General features: G+C 38.0%; 1 long non-coding RNA gene across 1 annotated transcript in view; it reads right to left on the bottom strand.

Annotated features, from left to right (window-relative positions):
- LOC143682912 (uncharacterized) overlaps nt 1-20,039 on the bottom strand; it is an 83,206-nt gene extending 63,167 nt beyond the window's left edge. The window contains exons 1-2 of the long non-coding RNA XR_013175358.1: nt 19,893-20,039; nt 15,982-16,181 (exon numbers count right to left, since the gene is read on the bottom strand). This is a non-coding gene — a long non-coding RNA (uncharacterized LOC143682912). The remainder of the gene's footprint in view (nt 1-15,981; nt 16,182-19,892) is intronic.
- Nucleotides 20,040-21,128: the final 1,089 nt, after the last annotated feature.

The following is a 21,128-nucleotide window of genomic DNA, read 5'->3' as shown; positions in this document are numbered from 1 at the left end:
AAAACTACTAGTTAAAATATGCTTTTAAATTTGTCACTTTTTTGTATATATGTTGTATTTCACAATTAAAAAAATGTTAAAAAAAAAAAAGACATACATAATCTCACAATTCTGGAGGTTAGAAGTCTAAATTCAAGGGGTCTGCAGGGCCCTGCTTCCTCTGAAGTCTGTAGAGAAGGCCCCTTTCTTGCCTCTACCTGGACTCTGGTGGTTTGCTGACAATCCTTGGAATTCTTTGGCTTGCAGCTTGTGGTAGTTTAGGTACAGGTGTCAACTTGGCCAGGTGATGATGCCCCATTGTTCTGTTGATATGGACTTAAATCATCAATATATGAAATTCATCTATGGCTGATTACATCTGTGGTCAGCTAAGAGGTGTGCCTTCCACAATGAGTGATGTTTAATTTAATCAGCTGGAGGCTTAAAAGGGAGAGGTCAAAAGAGAGTGCAGCAGCTCAGCCATCCTCATCTCAGCACTCACAGCTCAGCTCAGTCATTTGCAGATGCAGAAAGGAATCGCCCAAGGAAAGCCAGTGGAACACAGAAGCCAGCAGAGAAGTCCAGCAGATGTCGCTGTGTGTCTTTCCATGTGACACAGAAACTCAGATGAAAGCTAGTTGCCTTTCCTCTGAAGAACCATAAATTTTTAACTAAATAAATACCCTTATTAAAAGCTGATCCATCTCTGGTGTGTTGCATTCTAGCACTTTAGCAAACCGAAACACAGCTGCAGCACTTCTCTGCCTCCATCACCACACAGCACTCTTCCCTCATGTCTGTGCATCTTCTCCTCTTCTTATAAAGACATCAGTCATTCAACCAATGCCATAATGTAAGACAAAATTTCAAAAGTTTATCATTAGTTTAACCCTGCTGTGCCCAGCCTGCTGTGGTTCATGGCATGCTGCATTAGCACTAGAAAGAGGCAGCAACAGTGGGGCCTAGCACCAGTACCTGGACCCTGGGATGTTAGCTGATTCTCTGTGTGCTCTCGGGCATATTATTAAACCTCTCTGTGCTTCATCTATAAAATGAAAAAAACCTTTTTGAGTTGTCATGAGGATTGAGATGATGAATACAGAGCATTCAGGCCAATTTCTGCAGCAAGTTTACAGTAATTTTTTTTAAAATTTAAACAAGTGTTTTGAAGGAGAATAAGCATTGATCCAGAAATTTAAAGGAGGAATCAAGCCAGGAATCAGAGGCAGAAAGTAGCCCCATATCAAAGCATCAAACAGTTGAAAATTGGGGCCTCCGGTGAGGTTTTCTTAAAACTTTTTTAGTCCCCCCAAAAGTACTTTTCATTTCTTAGTTCTTCACAGTTATTATTTTTTAAGATACTTTTCTATACCTACCCAAACCTGGTACTAGGGCAGCCAGACTTACTACTTCTATTTTCTGGATAAGTAAATTAAATCTAAGTGAGGTTAGCCCAAATTGCCCCTGTCTCTAATAAATGACTTTCACAAACCAGAGACATCTGAAAACTTGTCCCGGGATTCTTTCCACCACACCAATCCAATTCAGGTAAATCACCTTCTTTCCACCTGGATTACAGGCAATACAAAAAAAAGAGCAAACCTTTCAAACCAAGGTAAAATATGATATTTACAAATTTACAATGCCTGAACAGTATTTCAATATTTCCTTCACGGACATAAGATTTGAGTTAGAAAGTAGGCAGTGCCAAGTCCACAGCTCAAATAACCTGAAAATCCAGAGATAATAGAGCTGTGCAGCCAACATAAAACTGCAAGCCACACGTGGCTATTAAGTACCTGAAATGTGGTTAGTGCTACAGGTTGAATGATAATATTTTTTTTTTTTTTAAAGGAAAGACAGAGAGAAGGAAGGAAGGATAGAAGGAAGGAAGGAAGGAAGAAAGGGAAACATTTTTAAACATTTTCTTGTTTTATTGTATTCTGTTTCTCCGTTTTTGTTACATGGGCTGGGGCCGGGAATCGAACCGAGGTCCTCCGGCATAGCAGGCAAGCACTTTGCCCGCTGAGCCACCGCGGCCCGCCCAAATGATAATATTTTGATATTATGGTTTGAATATGACATACTAAAATTATTTCCCTGTTTCTAATTTTTATGTGACTGCCAGAAATTTTTTAAATGCAGCTTCTATTACCCAGCCCTGGCACCATGGGATCAACAATTCCATCCTGACCAAAAGGGGGAAAAGAAGTGTAACTAATAAAATAACTGTGGCAGAGAGAGTTCAAATAGAGTCAAGAGGCTACTCTGGAGGTTGCTCTTATGCAAGCTTCAGTTAAACCTTGCTACCTATCATAACTTGCCAGCCCCCAAGCAAGACCTTTCCAGCCAATCCTAAAGAACACCTAGGGCAATTTATAAGATTCCACAAGGGTTCCATATACTAGAGTAACTTTCCAAAAACCTGCGACCTCCAGATGGGTCTCTGAACCAGATAAGTCCTGAAACCTGGAGGGCCCAGCCTCCCCAGGTCATCAGTTAGTTCTATCTCCCTACCCCATATTAGTGACAGACACTTCCAACATGAAAAAGTTAGAATTCCCATAGCCCAAACACCCCTAAAGAGAGAGAAAAAGATCAAAGTTGATGGTGGAGTTATACAGAGAAGATAGAATTTAACAAACGAATATGAATGCTGAATCATTAAATTGATATCTCTTTTAGTCTCCAGTATCTTAGAGCAGCTAGCAGTAAAAACCTAAAATTGTGGAATTATAACCCATGTCAAACTCTGAAATATGTTCTACAACTAATTGTGGTACTGTGCTTTGAAATGTATTGCTTTTTTGTATATATGTTATTTTTCACAAAAAAAAGGAAGAAAAATAGTCAATTGTGGTGATAAAAAAATATTTAAGCCTTCTAGCCTTCTATATTCTGGAGCAGCAAGAACGAAAAATCTGAGAGGATCGTATGGTAGCCCATGACAAACTCTGGGATCTGTCCTATAACTACCTGTTGAAGAGTGTTTTGAAAACTATTGCTTTTTTATTTCTTTGCTTTCTATATATATTATACAATAAAAAAGTTTTAAAAAAAAATCTAAGTGAGGTTAGCCGAAATTGCCCCGCCACTAGTAAATGACCTTCACAAACCACACCCATTTGAATACTCATCCTGGGATTCTTTCCACCACACCAATCTGATTTGGATAAATCACCTTCTTTACACCTGGATCATAGGCAATACAAAAATAAAGTACAACCCTTTCAAACAAAGGTAAAATATGATATTTACAATGCCCGAACAGTATTTCAATATTTCCTTCATGGACATAAGATTTGAGTTAGGAAGTAGGCCCTACTGGAGTCCAGGATGGCAGCTTAGTGAGGTGTGGAATTTAGTTCACCCTCCAGAGCAGCTAGTAAATAGCCAGAAATAGTACAGAACAACTACTGGGGCCACATCAGTGACCAGACACACAGCGTACACCGGTCCGGACAAGCTGGACCAGCTGCAATCCCACCCAGAACTGTGAGTTCCCCAAGCCGCAGAGGCCAGCGCCCCTCCACCACAGGCTGCTTCTCAGAGGGTAAAGGAAAGAGACTTTACTAACAGAGCTCAACCAAGCTCCAATTGTGGAATTAATTAATAAATTCTAACTACTGAAAATAGGCCCCCAGCTCAGTTAAACCTCAAATAAAAGCAAAAGTTACTCATTTTTGCACCGGCGCAGAGGGGGCAGAGCTGATGGGGGGAAGAAAGGGGGATTTTTGGATTGAACAGCACAAAATGCTAGAAAAGGTCTGGACCTAAAAAAAAAAAAAAAAAGCAGGGCCACATAGGACCTGAAGATACATAGAGCAAAGTACCAACTTAAACTCTTGATTAACAAACCAGAACAGGGTCCTGCTCTGAACAGGATTATTTTTTTTACAACTTCAAGGTTTCTCAGGCTCCAACTGCCCCAATTCCTGTGGAATTAAGCTTGTTTGAGAGACAAAGAGGCTGGTCAGGTAAAGGGAACTAATTCCCAGGAGAGGGGTGGGGCCCAGTTCAGGTGGAATCCCTCCCTCAAGGAATTGAGTCCCCAAGGACTGGAAAACTAAGGCAATTAAAGCCAGCCTACAACCTCTCCTCTGTCTCAACCATGCTCCAGCAGGGAAAGTCTACTGAAGTTAAAGGTACCGCATCACTTTATGCTGGTGGGACCCATACGCAGAGAAGTGCCACATACTGGGCAGGACAGGAAAAACAGAGAGTCTAGAGGCTTCACAGGAATGTTTGTCAATCTGATGGGTCTCACCCTCAGGGAAAACCGACACAGGCGACTCTTTCCTCCTGAGAGAAGGCCAGTCTGGTCTGGGAAAATCTGACTGAAGTCTATAATTCCAAAGTAGACCCCTCCTAAGGGGGAAAAAAAAAGGCACCATACAGACAGGGTAAGAAACAAGAAAAAAAAGAACTGAAAAATTCTGATCCATTAAACAAAACCTATGCTAGAGGTCTAGAAAAAGCTGAATTGAATGTCAAAGAACAGATAGAGAACAAAGCCATCCAGCAAGAAAATTTTAGGTCAAAGAGTGAAAACAATCTCCAAAATAAACTAATTAAGGAAATTAAATGCCTAGATGCCAGCAAAAAAATAATGAATCATATTAGGAAAATTGAAGATATGGTCCAGTCAAAGGAATAAACCAACAATTCAAATGAGATACAGGAGCTAATTAATATGGGATGTTTGAACAGACATGGAAAATCTCATCAAAAATCAAATCAATGAATTGAGGGAGGATATAAAGTAGGCAAAGGATGAACAGAAAAGAAATCGCAAGTCTGAAAAAAAAAATCACAGAACTTATGGGAATGAAAGGCACATAGAAGAGATGAAAAACAATGGAAACCTGCAATGTTAGATTTCAAGAGGCAGAAGACAGGATTAGTGAACTGGAGGACAGAACATCTGAAACCCAACAAGCTAAAGAAAATATAGGAAAAATATGAGCAGGGTCTCAGGGAACTGAATGGCAACATGAAGCATATGAACAGACTGCTGTGGGTGTCCCAGAAAAAGAAGAGAAGGGAAAAGGAGGAGAAAGACTAATGGAGGAAACTATCATTTAAAATTCCCAACTCTTATGAAAGACTTAAAATTACAGATCTAAGAAGTACAGCATACCCCAAACAGAATAGATCCAAATAGAAGTATTCCAAGACACTTATAATCATAATGTCAGCTGTCAAAGAGAAAGAGAATTTTGAAAGCAGCAAGAGAAAAGTAATCCATCACATACAAGGGACGCCCAATAAGACTATTTGTGAGGTCTCAGCAGAAACCATGGAGGTGAGAAGATGGTGGTATGATGCATTTTGGATTCTAAAAGAGAAAAACTGCCAATCAAGAATACTATATCCAGCAAAATTGTCCTTCAAATATGAGGGGGAAATTAAAACATTTTCAGACAAAAATTCACCAACAGAATTCATGACCAAGAGACTGGCTCTGCAAAAAATACTAAAGGGAGCACTAGAGACAGACAGGAAAAGACAGCAGAGAGGTGTGGAGAAGAGTGTAGAAATGAAGACTATCAGTAAAGGTAAAAGAGGAAAAATTAGATATGACATATAAAATCCAAAAGACAAAACAGTAGAAGAAAGTACTGCCCGTACAATAATAACACTAAATGTTAATGGATTAAACTCCCCAAACAAAAGACATACACTGTCAGAATGGATTAAAAAGCAGGACCCATCTATATGCTGTCTATAGGAGCTGCATTTTAGACCCAAGGAAAAACATAGGTTGAAAGTGAAAGGTTGGGAAAAGATATTTCATGCAAACAACAATCAGAAAAGAGTAGCAGTAGCTATACTAATATCCAACAAATTAGACTTCAAATGTAAAACAATAAGAGACAAAGAAGCACACTATGTATTAATAAAAGGAACAATTCAACAAGAAGACATAACAATCATAAATATTTATGCACTGAGCCAGAGTGCTCCAAAATACATGAGGAAAACACTGAAAAGAGAAATAGACACATCTACCATGATAGTTGGAGACTTCAATTCCCCGCTGTCATCAATGGACAGAAAATCTAGACAGAGAATCAATAAAGAAACAGAGAATTTGAATAATACAATGAACAAACAAGACTTAACAGACATTTAGAGTACATTACACTCCACAACAGCAGGATACACCTTTTTCTCAAGTGCTCATGGATTATTCTCAAGGATAGACCATATGCTGAGTCACAAAATAAGTCATAATAAATTTTTAAAGATTGAAATCATACAAAGAACTTTCTCAGATCTTAAAGGAATAAAGTTGGAAATCAATAACAGGCAGAGGGCCAGAAAATTCACAAACGTATGGAGGCTCAACAACACACTCTTGAGCAACCAGGGGTCAAGGAAGAAATTACAAGAGAAATAAGTAAATATCTCAAGGCAAGTGAAAATGAAATGCAGCATATCAAAATTTATGGGATGCAGGGTGGGCCACAGTAGCTCAGCAGGCAGGGTTCTTGCCTGCCATGTCAGAGACCTGGGTTCAATTCCCAGTGCCTGCCCATGCAAGAAAAAAAAATTTCATGAGATACAATAAAGGCAGTGCTAAGAGGGAAATTTATTGCCCTAAATGCCTATATCAAAAAAAGAAGAAAGAGAAAAAACCAAGGAATAACTGTTCACTTGGAAGAACTAGAGAAAGAATAGCAAATTAACCCCAAAGCAAGCAAAAGGAAAGAAATAATGAAGATTAAAGCAGAAATAAATGAAATTGAGAACATAAAAACAATTGAGAAAATCAACAAAACCAGAAGTTGGTTCTATGAGAAAAACAATAAAATTGATGGACCCTTAGCAAGCTTGACAAAAAGAAGGAGAGGATGTAAATAAATAAAATTAGGAATGGAAGAGGAGACATAACTACCGACCCTGTAGAAATAAGGGAGGTAATGAGAGAATACTATGAACAACTTTATACTAATAAATTAGACAACATTGATGAAATGGATAACTTCCTAGAAAGGCATGAACAACCAATATTGACTTGAGAAGAAATAGACAACCTCAACAAACCAATCACAAGTAAAGAAATTGAATCAGTCATTAAGAAGCTACCAAAAATGAAAAGTCCAGGACCAGATGGTTTCACATGCAAATTCTACTAAACATTCAGAAAAGAATTAGTACCAGTCCTGTTCAAACTCTTCCAAAAAATTGAAGAGGAGGGAAGACTACCTAACTCATTCTGTGAAACCAACATCACCCTCATACCAAAGCCAGACAAAGATGCTACAAGAAAAGAAAATTACAGACCAATCTCTCTAATAAATATAGATGCAAAAATCCTCAACAAAATTCTTGCAAATCAAATCCAGCTGCACATTAAAAGAATTATACAGCATGACAATTAGGATTCATCCCAGGTATGCAAGGATGGTTCAACATAAGAAAATCAATTAATGTAATATACCATATCAAAAAATCAAAAACCACATCATCTCGATTGATTCAGAAAAGGCATTTGGCAAAGTTCAACATCCTTTCTTGTTGAAAACACTTCAAAGGATAGGAATAGAAGGAAACTTCCTCAACCTGGTAAAGGGAATATATGAGAAACTCACAGCTAGCATCATCCTCAATGGAGAAAAACTGAAAGCTTTCTCCCTAAGATCAAGAACAAGACAAGGATGTCCACTGTGACCATTGTTATTCAACGTTGTGTTGGACGTTCTAGCCAGAGCAATTAGACAAGAAAAAGAAATACAATGCATCAAAATTGGAAAGGAAGAAGTAAAACTCTCACTATTAGCAGATGATATGATACTATATGTTGAAAATCCTGAAAAATCCACAGCAAAACTACTAGAGCTAATAAATGAGCACAGCAAAGTGGCAAGTTACAAGAACAACACTCAAAAATCTGTAGTGTTTCTATACACTAGTAATGAGAAATCTGAGGGGGGAATCAAGAAAAAAAATCCACTTACAATTGCAACCAAAGGAATAAAATACTTAAGAATAAATTTAACTAAGGATACAAAAGACTTTACAAAGAAAACTATAGGAAATTGCTAAAGAAATCACAGTAGACCTAAATAAATGGAAGGGCACACTGTGTTCATGGATTGGAAGACTAAATATAGTTAAGATGTTAATTCTACCTAAATTGATTCATAGATTCAATGCAATTCCAGTTAAAATCCCAAAAACTTATGTTGTAGAAATAGAAAAACCAATAACCAAATTCATCTGGAAGGGCAGCATGCCTCAAACAGCTAAAAAATATCCTGAGAAAGAAAGAAAGTCGGAGTTCTCACACTACCTGACTTTAAGGCATATTATGAAGCTGCAGTGGTCAAAACAGCATGATACAGGCATAAAGATCAATATACTGAGCAACAGAATTGAATAGAGTGTTTAAATAGAGACCGTTTCATCTATGGACAATCAATCTCTTATAACACAGTCAAGCCATCTCACCTGGGACAGAACAGTCTCTTCAATAAATGGTGGTTGGAGAACTGGATAGCCGCATGCAAAAGAATTAAAGAGGATCCACATCTCACACCCTATACAAAAATTAACTCAAAATGGGTCAAACACCTAAACATTAGAGTTAAGACCATAAAACTTTTAGAAGAAAATGTAGGGAAATATCTGATAAAATTTGTAATAGGCCTTATACCCAAAGCACGAGCATTGAAGAAAGAAATAGATAAATGGAAACTCCTCAAAATTAAACACTTTTGTGCATCAAAGAACTTTGTCAAGAAAGTAAAAAGACAGCCTACACAATGGGAGACAATATTTGGAAATGACATATAAAATATGGTCTAATGCCCAGAATATATAAAGAGATTGCTCAACTGAACAACAAAAAGACAAAGAACCCAAATAGACAATAGATATTAACAGATACTTTTCAGAAGAGAAAATACAAATTGCTAAAAGGCACATGAAAAGATACTCAACGTCCCTGGCTATTAGGGAAATGCAAATCAAAATCTCAGTGAGATATCATATCACACCCATGAGAATGGCCATTATCAATAAAACAGAAAACAACAAGTACTGGAGAGGATGTGGAGAAAGAGGCACACTTATCCCCTGTTAGTGGGAATGTAAAATGGTACACTCACTACGGGAAGCAGTTTGGCGGTTCCTCAGGAAGTTAAATATAGAATTGCCATATGATCCACCAATACCATTGCTAGGTATCGATTCAGAGGACATGAGGGCAAGGACACAAATGGACATTTGCACACCAATGTTTACAGCAGCATTATTTACAATTGCCAAGAGATGGAAACAGCTCAAATGTCCATCAACAGACAAGTGGCTAAACAAGCTGTGGTATATACATATGATGGAATATTATGCAGCTGTAAGATGGAATAAAATCATGAAGCATGTAACAATATGGATGGACCTTGAGGATATTATGCAGAGTGTTATTAGCCAGAAACAAAAGCACAAATACTGTATGGTCTTACTGATATGAACTAACATTAATGAATGAACTTAAGAACAGAGGCCGTCAGGAGCTAGAAACAGGGTAGAAATTGTGTACTTGGAGCTGAAGGGAGACAGATTGTGCAACAGGACTGATTGTAAAAATTCAGAAGTGGATAGCACAATATTACCTGATTGTGGCACAATAATACAAGTATACTGAATGAAGCTGAATGTGAGAATGATAGAGGGAGAGGGCTGAGGCACATATGAAACCAGAAGGAAAGATAGATGATAAAGACTGAGATGGTATAATCTAGGAATGCCTAGAGTGTACGAGTGTACAATGATAGTGACTAAATATACAAATTAAAAAATGTTTTTGCATGAGAAAGAGCAAAGGAATATCAATATTGCCAGATGTTGAAAATAGATGGGCATTCATATTTTAAAAGTTCAACTTCTGTGTGAGACCAAAGCAAAAAATGTTTGGTACAAAATTTATATTTTGACTAGTGCATTTCCTAATATAACTTATATGGACAGCTTAATCGAACACCATACATACATGGAACCTCAAATAGGATATGAGATTTTTTAGGCTTATCCAGCGTGATGCCCTGATAAATCCCAGAGTGATTTGAACAGTGAATTAAGAAGTATTTGTAAAGTCCCCTTGGGGGAATGGCGAGAAAAGGGGAAAATTCAACTTCCCCATATGGAGAATTCCTAATGTTCTCACAAGTAGGGACAACCAAATCAATAGGCTGAGCCCTCAATCTTGGGGTTTGTTTATAGGAAACTTATCCCTGCAAAGGATAAGATAAGCCTACTTAAAATTAGGCCTAAGAGTCACCCCCAGAGAACCTCTTTTGTTGCTCAGATGTGGCCTATCTCTCTCTCAGCCAACATGGCAAGCAAACTCACTGCCCTCCCCCTCTCTACATGGGACATGACTCCCAGGGTGTAAACCTCTCTGACAACATGGGAAAGAAATCCTAGAATGAGCTGGAACTTGGCATCAAGCGGTTGAGAAAACCTCAACCAAAAGGGGGAAGAGAGAAATGAGACAAAATAAAGTGTCAGTGGCTGAAAGATTTCAAACAGAGTCAAGAGGTTATCCTAGAGGTTATTCTTACACATTACATAGATATCCCCTTTTTAGTTTACAGTGTATTAGCAAGGCTAGAAGAAGTCCCTAAAACTGTAAGAGCTATGTTCCAGTAGCCATGTTTCTTGAAGAAGATTGTATAATGATACAGCTTTCGCAATGTGATTATGTGATTGTGAAAAACTTGTCTGATGCTCCTTTTATCTATGGTATGGATAGATGAGTAAAACATATGGATTAAAAATAAATAAATAATAGGGGGAACAAATGTTAAAATAAAGTGAGTAGACTGATATACTAGTGATCAATGAAAGGGAGTGGTAAGGGGTATAGAAAATAATAGGGAAAACAAAGGTTAAACTTCATTGAATAGATGGAAATACTAGTGGTCAATGAGAGGGAGGAATGAGGGGTATGGTATGTACGAGTTTTTTATTTTTTCTTTTTATTTCTTTTTCTAGAGTGATGCAAACATTCAAAGAAATGATCATGGTGATGAATATACAACTATGTGATGATATTGTGATATACTGATTGTATACCAAGGATGGAATGCTCATTTGTTAAGAATGTTAGTGCTTGTATGTTGTTATGTTTTTGGTTTATTTTTATTTATTTATTTATTTTGCATGGCAGGCACCAAAAATCGAACCTGGGTCTCTAGCATGGTAGGCGAGAACTCTGCCATTGAGCCACCATGGCCTGCCCTATATGGTGTTATGTTTTGTCAATAAAAATATGTTAATATATATATATATTTATTTAAAAGAAATATGTATATATTTGTGCCAAGTCCACAGCCCAAATAACCAGGAAATCCAGAGATAATAGAGCTGTGTGGCCAATATATAACTGCAAGCCATATGTGGCTATTAAGTAATTGAAATGTGGTTAGTGTTACAGTGTGAATGATAATATTTTTGCTATTATGGTTTAAAAAAAACATAATAAAATTACTTTCCTGTTTTGAGTTTTTATGTGACTGCCAAAATTGTTTTAAATGCAGCTTTTATCTCTATTAGGTTAAATTATACCAGAGTAGTCATAGTCTGAAAACTGTGTTCCTTCTCCAGTCCTTTGTGCACAATACTCCTCATTCCTGCAGTAACAGTCAAGTTAATATGTCTGAGGTGTAACTCTCCGGGGCTGATGAATCAGTAGCACATTTGTAAGAAGTAATTGTCTCCCACTATGTATCACTTCAGTAAAGCAGGTTGGTATTTCCTCGTACCTAATACAGCTTGGTGGTTTTTATAGCCCCAGTTTGCTTAATACATGAGAGACAAACACAAGTATGTTGCTAAAATAATTTCTTTCCAGTTAGCACAAGCACTATAAGATGACGAATGTTAATTTTTTGTAAAGTATCTTCATGAAGGAACGTACCTGACAAAATTGAGCATTTTATAGAAAAATCAAGTACTGTTAAGAAAATTAATCTTACTGGGCATCTGCCTGTCACAGTTCCATGCTTTCTGATTTAAGAATGGATTGCTAGGAACCCTCTGAAATTCTACTGGTTAGATATAATAGAAGTGGATTGCAACATTTTTACCTACTAACTTAGAATTGAAGTTTCACAATGTCAAGTGGGAAATCAATAATTACCCGACTTTTTACCACTGAATGTCTGTCAAAGAGAACAAAACCATGTCAAGCAGAAGTGAAGTGCAGAAATAGAAGCATTTGAGACAACATCCCTCGTTCCTGCATGAAACAGTATATCAAACACAGTTCTCTATGTTCTTCCCAAAGTTAACAGACATGTAGCACCAGTATAATAAGACAAATTAGTTTAGGATTCAGTTTGCCTTAAACCATGTATCAAGGAATATAAAATTCTGTCACACTGAAATGGAGAAATCTTTAAGTCAAATAAGAGTAAAATTCTCAAGTTGCAATAAAAATTTTGTAACATCAATTCATCCTTATAGGTATATAAAATCCATTCTCGCACTAATGATAATAAGTCAAGTCAAATTTCCTCCCTGCTAAACAATTAAGGAATTAAAAGCATCAATCACTTCAAATTATCTATTGACACCTGAGTGTTGTGGACATTTGTGGTTTGGCCAAAAGGTTGATTAAGCCAGTTGCCAACTTAGTTTACAGCCTCTGGTTTTTAAAAATATATATAGAGAGACAAATTTATTCTTAAATTATCTCCGATGTAATCTGATTTGTGAACCACCAGAAAGGGCTCATCATTGAAGGATTCAGAAAATTCCTCATTAGTAGGAACCAATAAAATCCTGATAAAATGCCCTTATCAGCAGCATTTGGGGCATCAAATTAAGTCATTTGCTAAGGTGGTTGGAAGCAGCCCCTTTCCCGGTCTGCAGGAGAGAAGGGGGGTAGATGTTAAAACCCAAAGGCAATGGGTAGTGCGACAGTGGCTCAATGGCAGATTTCTTGCCTGCCATGCCAGAGACCCAGGTTTGACTCCCAGTGCCTGCCTGTATTAGTTAGGGTTCTCTAGAGAAACAGAATCAACAGGGAACATTCGCAAATACAAAATTTATAAAATTGTCTCACAGGAATGCAGAATCCAAAATCCACAGGGCAGGCTGTGAAGCCGACGACTCCGATGGAGGGTCTAGATGAACTCCACAGGAGAGGCTCGCCAGCGGAAGCAGGAATAGAACCTGTCTCTTCTGAATCCTCCTTAAAAGGCTTCCGGTGATTAGATTAAGCATCACTCATTGCAGAAGACATGCCCCTTTCACTGATTACAAATGGAATCAGCTGTGGATGCAGCTGCCGTGATCATGATCTAATTCTATGAAAAGTCCTCATTGCAACAGACAGGCCATCACTTGCCCAACCAGACAAACAGGTACCACAACTTGGCCAAGTTGACATATGAGCCTGACCATGACACTGCCCATGCAAAAAAAGGAGGAAAAAAACAAAACCTAAAGGGAGTGGGGCACCATTTCAGGAGGTGAGAAATAAAACACAGAAAGTGCTAAAAACCAACAGGTTTCCATATTTTCCTCAGGAAAAGAAGTAAATGAAGTCTTGAAAAGATGTTTAGGGTCTCAGCTTCACTCCATATGATTCGTGTTAAAGACAAACTTATGCTTTGCATTCATCATGGACTTAAACTCCAATAGATCATCCTCAAATCTCTGATGCTAGACAATTTTTTTAAGAATTTGAAAGAGCTTAGTGTTGTAAAAGGAAATTCACCTGGGTAACAATTTCAAGATGCCAGCAGTCTAGGAGTCCTGCTTTTATCACCAGCTGAAAAGCCAATAAGTCTTAATTGTCTCTAAACAATCTCCAGCTGTGTACCCTTCTTTCCATGCAGGATCCTCATAAAAGGAAGGCTCATAAAATAGTTTTCCAAGCAGTGTATTTATGCTGGGATTTAAATTTCAATTACAGAGAGAAATTATATCTACCATTTGAGGCAAATGCATTTGAACACGTTATGACTATAAAAGTAAAACCTGCTTAATTCTCTCATAAACTTAGTAATTTTACAAAACTCATATTGTTTCATACACATAAAATGTGAATGACAATCAGCAATCTAAATAGCATCCCAAGTCAAACACAAGACTTCATAATATTTTTCTGTTTTCTCCTTCTGTTTACTCTATATAACAAGCAGAATGAAATATGCCTCCTATATTTTAAAAGTGATATAGGAAGTTGATTATTCTACTATTTCTGGATCTCATGAACCTCTCTGTTCTAAAAGTATTCAAAACTATATTTAATGTTTTTTAAGATAAATCACCATTATTCCTTTAACCTGTCCTCATTTGCCATATACATTAGAAATATTTAAAAAATTAATAAACCTCAGTCTTCTTTTTGCTACTGATAACATTCAAATTGTTATGGAAATCTAAGAGTCCCTCCACTCTCCCTCTAACCTCAACCAATGTGGGGATTTCTAAGCAATTTGGTTGGAAATAATTTGCCCCTATTCCTAGATCCTGCCAGCCAATAAACATTTTCTAGGTAGCTACTGTGGGAAGACAATTCCAGGGAAGTCAGGAAAGCTTTGCATCTCAAAGTGGAAGGATAGCCTATCCTCCATAGGATCTGAGATTGCCAGAGAAAGGGATTTGACACTTAGCATAAATTTTAAGTCACCATCATTAAAGTAAATAATATTGATTAAGAACATGCCCATAATTCAAATCAATTCCTATGTTAGTCATGTTTCCTTTCCTCGCTCCAAGTTTTGGGAATCTCCAAAGGCAATAAAGATCCTCACTCATGCTCATTTCTCCCAACTTCCTGCTCCAGCTGTGAACAGGGTTTAGCTGAAGTTACAAGTTTGCAGAAGTTGAGAGTAAAGAGCCAGGAGGATCGAGAATGAGCTTTCTGACAAACCTTGTTTATTTTGCCGTACATTTTTCTAGAGATATTCATATTGTTGGAAGAGAATTATAGTATTTATTCATGTTCATGTTTTCTAAATATTTTATGTGTGGCATATACTAAAGCAGGAGCTCAACGAGCAAACTAAAAATAGTATCTGTTTTACTGCCTTGCTCACTATTTCAAAGGAGAGCATGAGCTTGCATTCTTAGAACTCATGGAGTTATCTCTGCCTAAAAGTTGGAAAGCATGAGGGAAAAGTTGCCATTCACTAACTATGTAACAAAGAAAATTCTGCACATCATGCCAAGACATTATGCAGTAGGTGGTGTTAACATAGAAAGCTTTTATAATATGAAACTAGAAACCCCATCAACTCCTTAGTTAATAACTGCAACCTGCAATGTGAAGGTCTATTTTAGTTGAGCTTTGTATATTTTTAAAAAGTAAGAAAAGATAATTTGTCTCCCTTTTTATGAACCAGGCTACACACTTGGTTGCCAGTACTTTTTCTTTTCATTCTGTTTCCTCAAAAAGAGAAAGTAATAATAGTCCTATAAGGTTGACGCCACATGAATGGGCTAAATTCACAAGAATGGAATTTTTTCACAAGAAAAAGAGCCCACATCATGGTAGGCAGAGATTAATATCTGAGAGGAGGTACACCACAGTCCACTTGATAAATTCTGTTCCAATCACTGTCTCGAAAGAACGATTTCAACAAGCCAGAACAAAATTCATCCTTTTACTTTGCAGTCACACCATGTAAATGAGGCTTTTTATGGAAATGCATCATCCTCTCTGGTGTTATTAGTGAGTTGATGATACGCAACTGTTTCCCACTGTGCTTCTGAGTGACAGGCAGGGATGAGACCAGCACGTGCACCAGGTAAGGGAGAGGAGGCAATGGCTGCCAGCAAACTCTGGGCAGAAGCGGGACCCTGAGGTAGCAGGTCTCTAACCTCACTTGCTTCTCTGTGTTCTCCTATAATCTTGCTCAGAGGAAACAGTAAAGCCCCAATAAACATTCATTGACCAGCCCAGATAGGAGGGCCTTCTAGCCCTCCAATACCCTGCCTGGAATACTGGGCCCCACTGGACAGGACATGAGGGGATCTTACCTTGCTTTGCGGTTCAGAGCTGTAAAGAGCAGTCTTGCGAGTCAGGCTTCATGCCCCCTTCCAGAGTCTTGCCCCAGAGAAAGGGGCTTACTGGTCTCCCCTCTCTGGATAGGAGGAGGAACACTCAATATATTAATTGGGCACACTCTGTTCAGGCACTTCTCTGTAACAATCCTTGGAGGAAACTTTGCTTTAAAGATCTATAAGAATGAGAACAGGATGAGCTGAAAGGAATTTCACCTTTGCAATGGAATAAATCGTATACACTTACTAATGGTTAACTCAACTATAATTACACAAAGCAAAGAACACCTAATAGCAATTACACTTGGGGCTGATTCCTAGCAGTCATACAAGGCTAGGATAATGTTTCTGCCTTGGTTGTTAACAAGATCTTTCCTTCCCATTTATTATGATTTTCTATTTTTCATTTAAATTAACATTACCATTAGGCATGAATGTAATGTGCTAATCCTTGGAGAAATACAGTGATGGAAAAGACAAATTACCTTCCATTAAAAGCTCAAAACCTAGCGGAAAACATCAAAGAGAATTATAAAGTTCTAGGTGATAATCATAGAGAATGCTGTAGACTAGACTAAAGTGGAAAGAAACACCCTCTCAAGCTCATTTTAAAATGTGTTGAGAATATTAAACATAAATAAATTAAAAAGGACAGGGCCTGGCCAGCCCATTTGCATTTCATCAGGTCTGTCTCCCATTCCCTGGCTGCTCTCACTTTTCCAGTTCTGTAATCCCTCCCTTTCACCCTATGTCTCTACTACTATTTTGCTCTGTTCACCCCTCTTGATAGGAATGTAGGTTTAGATTCAATTTCTATACTTCATCGTGGTCCATCCCAGGACTTGACTTTTGCCACTCATTTGCTTAATCCTACTCTGTGACCACAGGATAGAGGCTCCCAGGACCTCACATCCCACTGCATTTCTGTGGGACCAAATAGAAGAGGAAACCCTTCAACCAAGTCCCACACAGGGAAAGGATTGGGCAGGAGAATGAGGAATGAGAAGTTCAGTGAGGCTGGGAAAGCCAGAAGATGTTAGTCCTGCCTTTCCTAGCTGTATCCAGCTGCAGGAACTAGTTTAGACTGCACACCCAACCTGACGCAGTCCTTGGGTCCAGCCTATGACCCCATGGCATTATTAGAAGCATCATACCCCCAGCATGCGCGATCTAAAATTATCCTGCTACCTAAAGTCCAGTGTCCATGTTTACCTAAGCCACAGCCTCCCCACCTCCCTGCACAGCTGCCCAGTTCTGTACCCCTATACTTGGTTCTGTAACACATCTCCAACTGCAATTGGGAACCTGGCCTGAATGCCAAACAATTGCCTGCAGCACTAAACCTAATCCCTGACAGCTGTCTCTTACCCAAGATGAGATTTAGTTCTTGTACTATCAGATTCTGTCTTGAGATCCAGCTTTAAACTAGCTTGGTGCCAAAACATCACACTCCACTGATTTCAATATCACTAAAACCAAAAATTCCAACTGTTGTGCCCTTACCACACAATCAGAACTCTTGAGCATCAACATCAGGCTTACCTCCTTGCACCCTGCCATCAGCCTGCTGCTTTTCTGATGAATGAAACATTTCAACCCTCCTTCAATCCCAACATCTCTGGCCCCACCCACTGAAGTGTCCTCCTCTTTACTTTTCACTGTGTCTCATGGCAAATCATCATGGATTAGAACCAAAAGATTAGGAGAAAGTTGCTGTCAGCAATAGGAAATCAGATTTCAATGGTACATTAATTCTGAATGGTAATAACAAGGTCTGGAGATGAAAAAGTCTTGAGTAAAGTGAAGGAACTTGGAGATTGTATAGCAGAGGTCACAGCCCAAATACTGAGACCCCAATCTAGCAGCAGGGAATGTGGTAAGGAGGAAGATAAGAGTCTCACATTCAATTGATCAGTGAGCACAGAAACACGGAGGCTTGTACATGTGGTGGGCAGAATTCTAAGAGGGTTCCCAGGATCTCCACACCTGCAGTTACTGTCGTGCTTCATTATATGACATATGGGATTTGAAGATATAGTTAAGCTTTTTGATCCGTTGTCCTTAAAATGGGGAGATCTCCCAGGTGTGCTAAACTTAATCACATGAGCTCCTTGTGAACAGAGAGTTTTCTCCAGCAGTGGTAGAAGAGAAGTCAGAGAAGGAAAGCAGACTTGTCACAAGAGAAGTTCTCCACTGAAGGTTTGAAGATAGAGGCAGACATGTGGAAAGAATATGAGAGCAGGCTCTACGAGGTGAGCACAACGCATCTCCAACATCCATCAAGGAAACGGGAACTTCAGTCCTCCAGCTGCAAAGAACTGATTTCCACTAATGACAAGAATGAGTTTGGAAGGCGATATTTTCCCCAGAGCCTCCAGATAAGAGCCCAGCTTGACTAACACCTTAATTTTGGCCTTGCAAGGCTCTGAACAGAGAACACAATGAAGCCCTCCCAGACTTCTGACCTACGAAACTGTGATAGAATAAATGGGTGTTGTTTTAAGCCTCTGGGTTTATGGTACTTGTTGCACAGCAAGAAGGCAATAATATAGCAGGTGACAGGGACAAGAATGGTGGGAGGGTTTGATATGGCAGAGTGCATGAACCTCAAGGAAAGGAGAAAGATGTGGCCTGGGTATCAAGATATTTAGAAGCAACACAGATGATTCTGTTGTGACGTCAATGATGAAAGCCTCTGTTCTAGAAGTGATGTGTTCTACACAGATGCCACAGATCCTCACATTTGTAGGATTATCAACATATATTGAAAATTGAACATTAATACTAGATATTAAGATGTGCAATGTATTTCTCTCTTGTCACAAATTTTTCAGCCACTTAGTCACTTTTCAGAAATAAAATTAATTGTACTTAAAGGTTGAATATTAGTATATTTATATTAATGTTTATAAATTTTATTTTAAATATGAATGGGCATAGATGAGTAAACAGATGGATAGATATACAGATTTCTAAAATTAATGAGCTCTCAGCATTTCAGCAATATTTCTTCTATCTGAATCTCATCACAGAAAGATTTCTATAACATGAACTGTATTATAGCAAAAAAAAGTTCAGTTTATCAGTTGATTGTCTTATTGTTTCTAGAACAAATCTAAAATAATTTAGAGAAAATGTTAACTCAGACATGAATTGATTAATCAAATCAATAGTAAATTTTTAAGGTAAAATTATGACTACAAGTTGTATGCTCTGCTCATGTTTGTCATTTTTAGTGGAACGGAGAGCTCTTCCTTATAATTGCTGTGAAATGAGGGAGTATCTGCTCTAATGAACAAAATTTTTATATTGGCTTATCATTTTAAACAAACGAAATAAAACTATTATCTCAATGGCCTGTAATTTATAGTACTTTTAAATCTCCACAATTAGGCAATGTCATGGTGCGCTTAGAAATAGCCTGGCACTTCTGAGTAATAAATAGTTACTTCTACACTTACTTGCAATTCACCTATTTAGGTAATTTTGCATTAAATTCCCTGCTTAAGAGTTCATACTCAATTAAAATTTTGTTTTTCCCTGGTTCTGAAGCATAGCCCCTCCCCCGAAGAGTATCCTATAATCCTATAATTTTCTCCTATTAGAAATAGGATGAAAGGGTATCTCATAGAGTTCTGTAGTTATGAATACTTAAAAATACTAACTGATTTTAAATGAGATTATAACAAACCTATACGGAAGAATAGAGATTTGTATCTTGTGGTGCTTATGTTCATGTGTCAACTTGGCCAGGTTATAGTGTCCAGTTGTTTGGTCAAACAAGCATTGGCATGATTGTTACTCTGAGGATATTTCATGGATTTAAATGAACAGTAAGTAAATTGCATCTATGGCTAATTACATCAACTGAGGAGATTGCATTCAACCTTAAGAAAAGTCTCATCCAATAACTTGAAGGCATTAAAAGAAGTGATGATTTCAGCAGTCAGAAGAAAAAATTTCCATCTCTACTTCGGTCAGCCAGCTTCTCCTGGGGAATTCATCAAAACCTTAATCAAAGTTCCCAGCTTGCAACTTGCCCCGCAGAATTTGGAATTGTGCACCCTTACAGTCACAATAGAACATTCTTATAAAAGTCTCCTAATATATATAGATACCTCCTGTTGGTTCAGTTTCCCTAGAGAACATTGTTCTCAATACAGCTTTGGTATCAGGAGTGGTTCTTGAGGAACAAGTCTTAATCTTTTAATGAGATTTTGGAGTTGGTTCTGGAGTTTTAAGAATTGGTTCTCTGATCTGATTCTATTCAAAGGTACTAATGACTCTACTTCCAACAGTCAAGATGGCACTGACAGTCCATGACATGAGTTGGTAATAGAAGTACACAAAATATCACCACCAGATAAAGCTACTCAAATGCTGATAAGATGTAAGACTCTGAGTGAGGATTTTTGACACATTAACAAAGTTTTGTGAGTTAAAAGGTATAATGATGTTGGCTGGTCGTTCTAAATGTATTGGATACAGTTGTAAAAGAAAGGGATGATCAAGCCTTCAAATTTGCAACTTAAGCATGATAAAGAGGACATGAAAGTATCTATGTGTGCCCAGAAAGAAAATCTTACCTCATGTAGCCGCAGACTTGAGAGTTCTGAAAAACAGAACCAGAGTCTCACTGTTGCATGGCTGGGTTACAACATAAACTAAATTCCCATCCTTACAATGTATCTACTATTAAAGTGAGGGCATTGATTGGAAAGGAATGGACTTGAAAATTGGAGTGAGGACATATGGGTTGATAATGATGGTGGTAGGGACATTGAAACTGCAAATTCTGCTGAGTCTTTGCTGGATAAATCTGTAATGGTCTGCCCTTAGGAATCAACCACAAAATCTCTAGTGTGCCCTGAGGAACCAGTCTCTGAACCTCTAGTTTGCACTGAGGAATCTGCCATCCAAAGATCTACCTAAAGATCATAACTGTGCTGTGCCTGACAAAACTTCAACTAACTTCCCTGAGGAAATAGCTCACATAACTACATGTGAAAAGATTAATCCTGTCTTACCAGATGAAATTCCAATGCAATGACCCAAGGTTGTTGGTTTTCAAGACACTTCTAATTGGTTGTGAGGCATGCAACTAGGTGAATGAACCTACAGTA

The sequence above is a fragment of the Tamandua tetradactyla genome, chromosome 5 (genome assembly GCF_023851605.1).
Source record: "Tamandua tetradactyla isolate mTamTet1 chromosome 5, mTamTet1.pri, whole genome shotgun sequence".
In the NCBI taxonomy this organism is placed as follows: domain Eukaryota; kingdom Metazoa; phylum Chordata; class Mammalia; order Pilosa; family Myrmecophagidae; genus Tamandua; species Tamandua tetradactyla.
Note: the sequence above shows the minus strand (reverse complement) of the source record. Positions and strands in the feature narration are given on the sequence as shown.